Raw genomic sequence first — 7,500 nt, 5'->3', positions numbered from 1 at the left:
GACAGGCGTAGCCCCGGGATGGACCCGGGGCCGCAATGTGCGTTCGAAATGTCGATGATCAATGTGTCTGCAATTCACATTAGTTCTCGCAGCTGGCTGCGTTCTTCATCGACGCACGAGCCAAGTGATCCACCGCTAAGAGTTGTACTCTTTTATTTCAGGCTCAGTTTAGGTCTTTCACCACGACTACAAAGACAGGTTTAAAAGGTTTCACCAACCGGTCAGGCGCCCCCGTCTGCGAGTGTTGAAACGGGCGCGGGGTTGCGCTTTGCCCACACGCCCCACGTGGCAGACGAGTCAGTCTTTGAACCGCGGCCCTCCGCGCCCGCCCCGTCCGACCCCTCGAAAGGGGTGGAACTCACGTAGCGTGGGCCAAGCCCTAGGTACCTGCCGGGGGTCCCCCTGAGACTCCTTTCTGAGAGAGAGAAGCAGGGGAACCGGCTGCGCCACCCACCACCACCACGCCCCAGGACGCCGGTGGGCGGACGAACACAGGAAGGGCCATGGCCTGCCCCACGAGGAGCAGCGCTCGCAACCCCCCCCGGAAAGTCCGCTCGTCAGCGAGCAAGGGGACGGGGATGAATGACAAGGACAACAAAATAGGAAAACCCCTCGCGGTGGACGGAGGCAGCGGCCGTGCGAGCGAGAGGGAGGGCGCGGGACAGACCCGTACGACCCGCTCGACTCGCAGGCGCTTCTCCTGCCGGCAAGGTGAGGGGAAACCGGCCTTCGCCCGACGAGCGGGGACGCCGAGTTTTTTGAACGACGCGTCTCTCGCGCTGGAACCCAGAGAATACCGGGGCCTGCGGGGGGGGGGTGCTGAAGGACGACGCGGAGGAAGAGGCGGAGGACGAGGAAGGGGTGGGAGGGACTAGGCTCCTCCTTTATGCCTTCTGTCCAGCCTGACCTGCAAGCGACCACGTGTAACAGCAACCCCGAAGACCCTTTCGACCCTGGGCCCCGACGCGGGGGGACGGCGAAGTCGAGGGGGTCGGGAGAGGAGGCACGCCGGACAGCGTTACCCGTTAATGATCCTTTCGCAGGTTCACCTACGAAAACCTTGTTACGACTTTTACTTCCTCTAGATAGTCAAGTTTGATCGACTTCTCGGCGCTCCGCCAAGGCCCGCGAGGAGCCCCGGCGGGGCCGATCCGAGGACCTCACTAAACCATCCGATCGGTAGTAGCGACGGGCGGTGTGTACAAAGGGCAGGGACTTAATCAACGCGAGCTTATGACCCGCGCTTACTGGGAATTCCTCGTTCATGGGGAATAATTGCAATCCCCAGTCCCCATCACGAATGGGGTTCAGCGGATTACCCGCACCTCTCGGTGTAGGGTAGGCACACGCTGATCCAACCATTGTGGCGCGCGTGCAGCCCCGGACATCTAAGGGCATCACAGACCTGTTATTGCTCCATCTCGCGTGGCTGAACGCCACTTGTCCCTCTAAGAAGTTTGACGCCGACCGCGGAGGGCCGCGTAACTATTTAGCATGCCGGAGTCTCGTTCGTTATCGGAATTAACCAGACAAATCGCTCCACCAACTAAGAACGGCCATGCACCACCACCCACAGAATCGAGAAAGAGCTATCAATCTGTCAATCCTTTCCGTGTCCGGGCCGGGTGAGGTTTCCCGTGTTGAGTCAAATTAAGCCGCAGGCTCCACTCCTGGTGGTGCCCTTCCGTCAATTCCTTTAAGTTTCAGCTTTGCAACCATACTCCCCCCGGAACCCACAGACTCGTGGTTTCCCTCACGCTGCCCGGCGGGTCATGGGAATAACGCCGCCGGATCGCGGGTCGGCATAGTTTACGGTCGGAACTACGACGGTATCTGATCGTCTTCGAACCTCCGACTTTCGTTCTTGATTAATGAAAACATTCTTGGCAAATGCTTTCGCTTTCGTCCGTCTTGCGCCGGTCCAAGAATTTCACCTCTAGCGGCGCAATACGAATGCCCCCGGCCGTCCCTCTTAATCATGGCCCTGGTTCAGGAAACCCACAAAATAGAACCGGAGTCCTATTCCATTATTCCTAGCTCAGGTATTCAGGCGAGAAGCGGGCCCGCTTTGAACACTCTAATTTTTTCAAAGTAAACGCTCCGAGCCCCGTCCGGACACCCAGCCAAGGGCATCCGGGGGGCACCGGGAGACAGGGTCTGAGACAGGCGGTGGCACGCCTCGCGGCGGACCGCCAGCCCACTCCCGACATCCAACTACGAGCTTTTTAACTGCAGCAACTTTAATATACGCTATTGGAGCTGGAATTACCGCGGCTGCTGGCACCAGACTTGCCCTCCAATGGGTCCTCACCCATGGGTTTAGGATACGCTCATTCCGATTACAGGGCCTCGAAAGAGACCTGTATCGTTATTTTTCGTCACTACCTCCCCGTGTCGGGAATGGGTAATTTGCGCGCCTGCTGCCTTCCTTGGATGTGGTAGCCGTTTCTCAGGCTCCCTCTCCGGAATCGAACCCTGATTCCCCGTTACCCGTGGTCACCATGGTAGCCGACTATGGTACCATCGAAAGTTGATAGGGCAGACATTCGAATGAGACGTCGCCGCCGCGGAGGGCGCGCGATCGGCCCGAGGTTATCTAGAGTCCCCAAAGCGGCCGGGGGGCCCGAGCCCCCCGGATGGGTTTTGGGTCTGATAAATGCACGCATCCCCCGAAGGGTCAGCGCTCGTTTGCATGTATTAGCTCTAGAATTACCACAGTTATCCGAGTAACGTGTGGAGCGATCAAAGGAACCATAACTGATTTAATGAGCCATTCGCAGTTTCACTGTACCGGCCGTGTGCACTTAGACCTGCATGGCTTAATCTTTGAGACAAGCATATGTTACTGGCAGGATCAACCAGGTAGTTTGCACCGTGGTCTGGGATGAACCACGAGTGACATCCGCCTCCCCTTCCGGGGGCTAGGAAGCAGCGGGTTGTAAGTGCGTGCGCCGTCAGGTCCAGACGCCATACAGGGCTACCCAGGACAGCTCCGCGGCCAGTGTAAACGTGCTCGCGCACCGCCCTCTGGCCTTCGGACGCCGACCTCTCACCTTGATGCAAAGCTGTCCCATCCGGTCATGCCCGCACCGTACCCCGTCCACCTCCTCCGGAGGTGCGGACGGCCGACTCCAGGTGCTTTCGGCGTTCCCTCTCTTCACGCCGTTTTGATTTTCGTGGGCCGCTGGTGGGGGGACAAGGGAAAGACCTCGTCGAATTCCCCTCCCCCCTAGCCTCGCTCAACCTACGTTTCGTGATGTAACCAGAAGAGTGATTCGTGGGCCCAGGTAGGTTTGAAGAGGAGGCCAACAAAGCAGGGCACTCCCTTCCTCCCAAACCACAGACACCAGTATAGGACAACTGAGTAGACAGACTGGCCGTCTGAGTCTCCCCCAGAGAGTTCTGGGATGGGTTACAAATAACCCCCACCCCCCATCAGAGGCTTGACCCGCTAGAACCAGGGAGGATCTGTCAAAACCGCTCTCCACATCAGAAGTTCTGGATCAGCCGGGCTGGTCGGCAGACGTCCACCTAAGGCCGTGGCCTAACCCCGTGTGGGGGGATAGCGCTCGCACCCGTACACGTGGACACCCGCTCGTCAATGGCTGGCTCCTCACTTACCGTAGGGGGAATGGTTTGCCTACCCCTGGCGGGTCTGGTACTCCACTCTACCAAACAAGGAAGCAACACACCAATAGACCCCTGCAACACCGGGCAGCTTTGGGCAGTGTCACTACACTCCTCCTTGTTCTTCACGTTCCTTCCGTGTGATTTTTTTTTTTTTTCGTGGCCATTGCCGTGCATGGCTTCCCCATCGCTTTGCATGCTCTCCATTGCCTCGTGCTGCTTCACCATTGGTCTCACCTGGAGACCGAAGCCGCTCTCCCAGTAACCCGATGGTACCTGGCCAGAAAACCCCGTGCCCGATTTCATCTAGGACAAGGGCCAAACCACAGACCGTGCCCGTCCAGGGTCAACCCCTGGTCGGACAGGCCTGGTGGGTCGATACCATGGATGTGGCAGGCCGACGAGAATCCACTGGTACATTTACAAACACGCCCACCCTGGTGGCATGGCTGTACGACCCATCGTCGAAGCACGCTGCGGCGGACTGAGCCATTGGATCCAGTTGCCTGGGCGTACACTCAGCCCAACAGACGCACTCGGGTCGGGGAGAGCAAAGCAGACTGTGTGCCTGGATGTGCCCACTTCCATAGGGGAATCGGCATGATGGTTCACTTAACCCGAGGAGGGCTCCCCTCGCGGGATAAGCACCCCCCTCGGGGGATGGGGGGGGGGGGGGCATCCAGAGCACACCACTTTCCGGTAGGGGACAGGCGTTTGATCATGTGTCCGAGGGAGAGCTCCCCTTGCCGGCCGAACACCCCTCGGACTCCCCTTGGGCTTCCAGAGAACGCCACTGGATGAATTTAGTGCTTGGACCCCATTGATTCTCTTTTGCTCTCCCATATACCCGACGGGACCTATTTGCAAAACCCCGTGCCAACCAGACCTCCAGGAAGGGGGCTGGCGGCTAACCATGCCCAGCAGGGTGCACCCTGGTCGGACACTTTGGGAGGGTCGAGAGCCTGGAAGTGCCACCCGGGGGAGTAATTCTGATTTCCGTTTTAATGCACTCAGGGAACAGCCCGAGGACCTCTGTAGTGCACCTGAGGCGGACTGAGCCGTCGGGTCCAGGGGTCTGGAGTTCGGAACCTCCAGGGTTCACCTGGCTGTTCTCTTAGCCCGGCAGGGTGCACCCTGGTCGGACACTTTGGGAGGGTCGAGAGCCTGGATGTGCCACCCCGACGAGTAATGAGTTTTCCCTTCGTATCTCTTCCGGACCAGGTCCGATTCGCACGAAACTCGCTGGGCATGGCCAGGAGCGCCCCCTGCTGCCCACGCCACCGTCCCCGCGCTTCTACTCCCGAGGGCCGAGGAGACAGCGAAGCGTGGGTCGGGTCGCCTGCTTCCAGGGTCTCCCTGGTACTCTCCAGTCTCCCGAGTCCATCGGGTCCGACCTCGTATTTTTAGCCCAGACGGGGAATGAGAAAGGGGCCCCCGACCGCCCGAGGGCGGGCGCTCGCTTCTCAGCCTAGGAACGTCCGATTCCCACGAAACTTTTACGCCAGACGTTCCTGGCAGCGAGCGCGTTCAAAGGTGACCCGCGCTGCTTCTCTCCTCCCAAGGGCCGAAGAGATATTCGTCTTCAAACCCGACCGGCCCTGTGTTTGCCGCCCCGGCGGTTTTAAAAAATCATAGCGTAAAAAACGGTGGGTGCGCTTCGCCCTGCCGCTTGGACAGCGTTAAACGGCAGCCCCGGCTCTTTCCAAAGGGCCCTCAACCGACTTTCTGCTCCCAAGGAGCCCAGAGATATGAAACCGAAACCCCGTGCCAACCAGACCTCCAGGAAGGGGGCTGGCGGCTAAACCATGCCCGGCAGGGTGCACCCTGGTCGGACGCTTTGGGAGGGTCGAGAGCCTGGATGTGCCACCCCGACGAGTAATGAGTTTTCCCTTCGTATCTCTTCCGGACCAGGTCCGATTCGCACGAAACTCGCTGGGCATGGCCAGGAGCGCCCCCTGCTGCCCACGCCACCGTCCCCGCGCTTCTACTCCCGAGGGCCGAGGAGACAGCGAAGCGTGGGTCGGGTCGCCTGCTTCCAGGGTCTCCCTGGTACTCTCCAGTCTCCCGAGTCCATCGGGTCCGACCTCGTATTTTTAGCCCAGACGGGGAATGAGAAAGGGGCCCCCGACCGCCCGAGGGCGGGCGCTCGCTTCTCAGCCTAGGAACGTCCGATTCCCACGAAACTTTTACGCCAGACGTTCCTGGCAGCGAGCGCGTTCAAAGGTGACCCGCGCTGCTTCTCTCCTCCCAAGGGCCGAAGAGATATTCGTCTTCAAACCCGACCGGCCCTGTGTTTGCCGCCCCGGCGGTTTTAAAAATCATAGCGTAAAAACGGTGGGTGCGCTTCGCCTGCCGCTTGGACAGCGTTAAACGGCAGCCCCGGCTCTTTCCAAAGGGCCCTCAACCGACTTTCTGCTCCCAAGGAGCCCAGAGATATGAAACCGAAAAATCAAAACCCCGTGCCAACCAGACCTCCAGGAAGGGGGCTGGCGGCTAACCATGCCCGGCAGGGTGCACCCTGGTCGGACGCTTTGGGAGGGTCGAGAGCCTGGATGTGCCACCCCGACGAGTAATGAGTTTTCCCTTCGTATCTCTTCCGGACCAGGTCCGATTCGCACGAAACTCGCTGGGCATGGCCAGGAGCGCCCCCTGCTGCCCACGCCACCGTCCCCGCGCTTCTACTCCCGAGGGCCGAGGAGACAGCGAAGCGTGGGTCGGGTCGCCTGCTTCCAGGGTCTCCCTGGTACTCTCCAGTCTCCCGAGTCCATCGGGTCCGACCTCGTATTTTTAGCCCAGACGGGGAATGAGAAAGGGGCCCCCGACCGCCCGAGGGCGGGCGCTCGCTTCTCAGCCTAGGAACGTCCGATTCCCACGAAACTTTTACGCCAGACGTTCCTGGCAGCGAGCGCGTTCAAAGGTGACCCGCGCTGCTTCTCTCCTCCCAAGGGCCGAAGAGATATTCGTCTTCAAACCCGACCGGCCCTGTGTTTGCCGCCCCGGCGGTTTTAAAAAATCATAGCGTAAAAACGGTGGGTGCGCTTCGCCTGCCGCTTGGACAGCGTTAAACGGCAGCCCCGGCTCTTTCCAAAGGGCCCTCAACCGACTTTCTGCTCCCAAGGAGCCCAGAGATATGAAACCGATAAAATCAAAACCCCGTGCCAACCAGACCTCCAGGAAGGGGGCTGGCGGCTAACCATGCCCGGCAGGGTGCACCCTGGTCGGACGCTTTGGGAGGGTCGAGAGCCTGGATGTGCCACCCCGACGAGTAATGAGTTTTCCCTTCGTATCTCTTCCGGACCAGGTCCGATTCGCACGAAACTCGCTGGGCATGGCCAGGAGCGCCCCCTGCTGCCCAGGCCTGGCTCTGGGCCTGGGCACACTTCATTCACTTTGTACCTTTAAATCATACTACTACTACTACTACTACCACCAGAATTCCAGGGCCAAGAGGTCACACAGTCATACACAGCAAAGTAGCTCTGGGCCTGGGCACACTTCAAGAAGTTTGTCCCTTTATATAAGCCTAGAAATAGACTTCCAGGCCCAAGAGTTCAAACACATTCATGCCCAGCAAAGTAGCTCTGGGCCTGGGCACACTTCAATCACTTTGTGCCTTTAAATCATACTACTACTACCAGACTTCCAGGCCCAAGAGGTCAAACACAGTCATGCCCAGCAAAGTAGCTCTGGGCCTGGGCACACTTCAATCACTTTGTGCCTTTAAATCATACTACTACTACCACCAGAATTCCAGGGCCAAGAGGTCACACAGTCATACACAGCAAAGTAGCTCTGGGCCTGGGCACACTTCAAGAAGTTTGACCCTTTATATAAGCCTAGAAATAGACTTCCAGAGCCAAGAGGTCAAACACA

The 7,500-nt window shown here is 59.0% G+C and overlaps 2 non-coding genes across 2 annotated transcripts in view; both read right to left on the bottom strand.

Annotated features, from left to right (window-relative positions):
* Positions 1-144, bottom strand: part of LOC145656665 (5.8S ribosomal RNA) — a 153-nt gene extending 9 nt beyond the window's left edge. The window contains exon 1 of the ribosomal RNA XR_014122264.1: positions 1-144. This exon is cut by the window's left edge and continues 9 nt beyond it. This is a non-coding gene — a ribosomal RNA (5.8S ribosomal RNA).
* Positions 145-1,026: 882 nt separating this feature from the next.
* LOC145656674 (18S ribosomal RNA) lies at positions 1,027-2,865 on the bottom strand. The gene has a single exon (XR_014122273.1). It is a non-coding gene; the product is annotated as an 18S ribosomal RNA (ribosomal RNA).
* Positions 2,866-7,500: the final 4,635 nt, after the last annotated feature.

Source organism: Electrophorus electricus, unplaced genomic scaffold (genome assembly GCF_041902795.1).
Source record: "Electrophorus electricus isolate QZ-2024a unplaced genomic scaffold, ASM4190279v1 Scaffold86, whole genome shotgun sequence".
In the NCBI taxonomy this organism is placed as follows: domain Eukaryota; kingdom Metazoa; phylum Chordata; class Actinopteri; order Gymnotiformes; family Gymnotidae; genus Electrophorus; species Electrophorus electricus.
The sequence above is the reverse complement of the archived record's forward strand: the minus strand, read 5'-3'. Positions and strand labels throughout refer to the sequence as shown.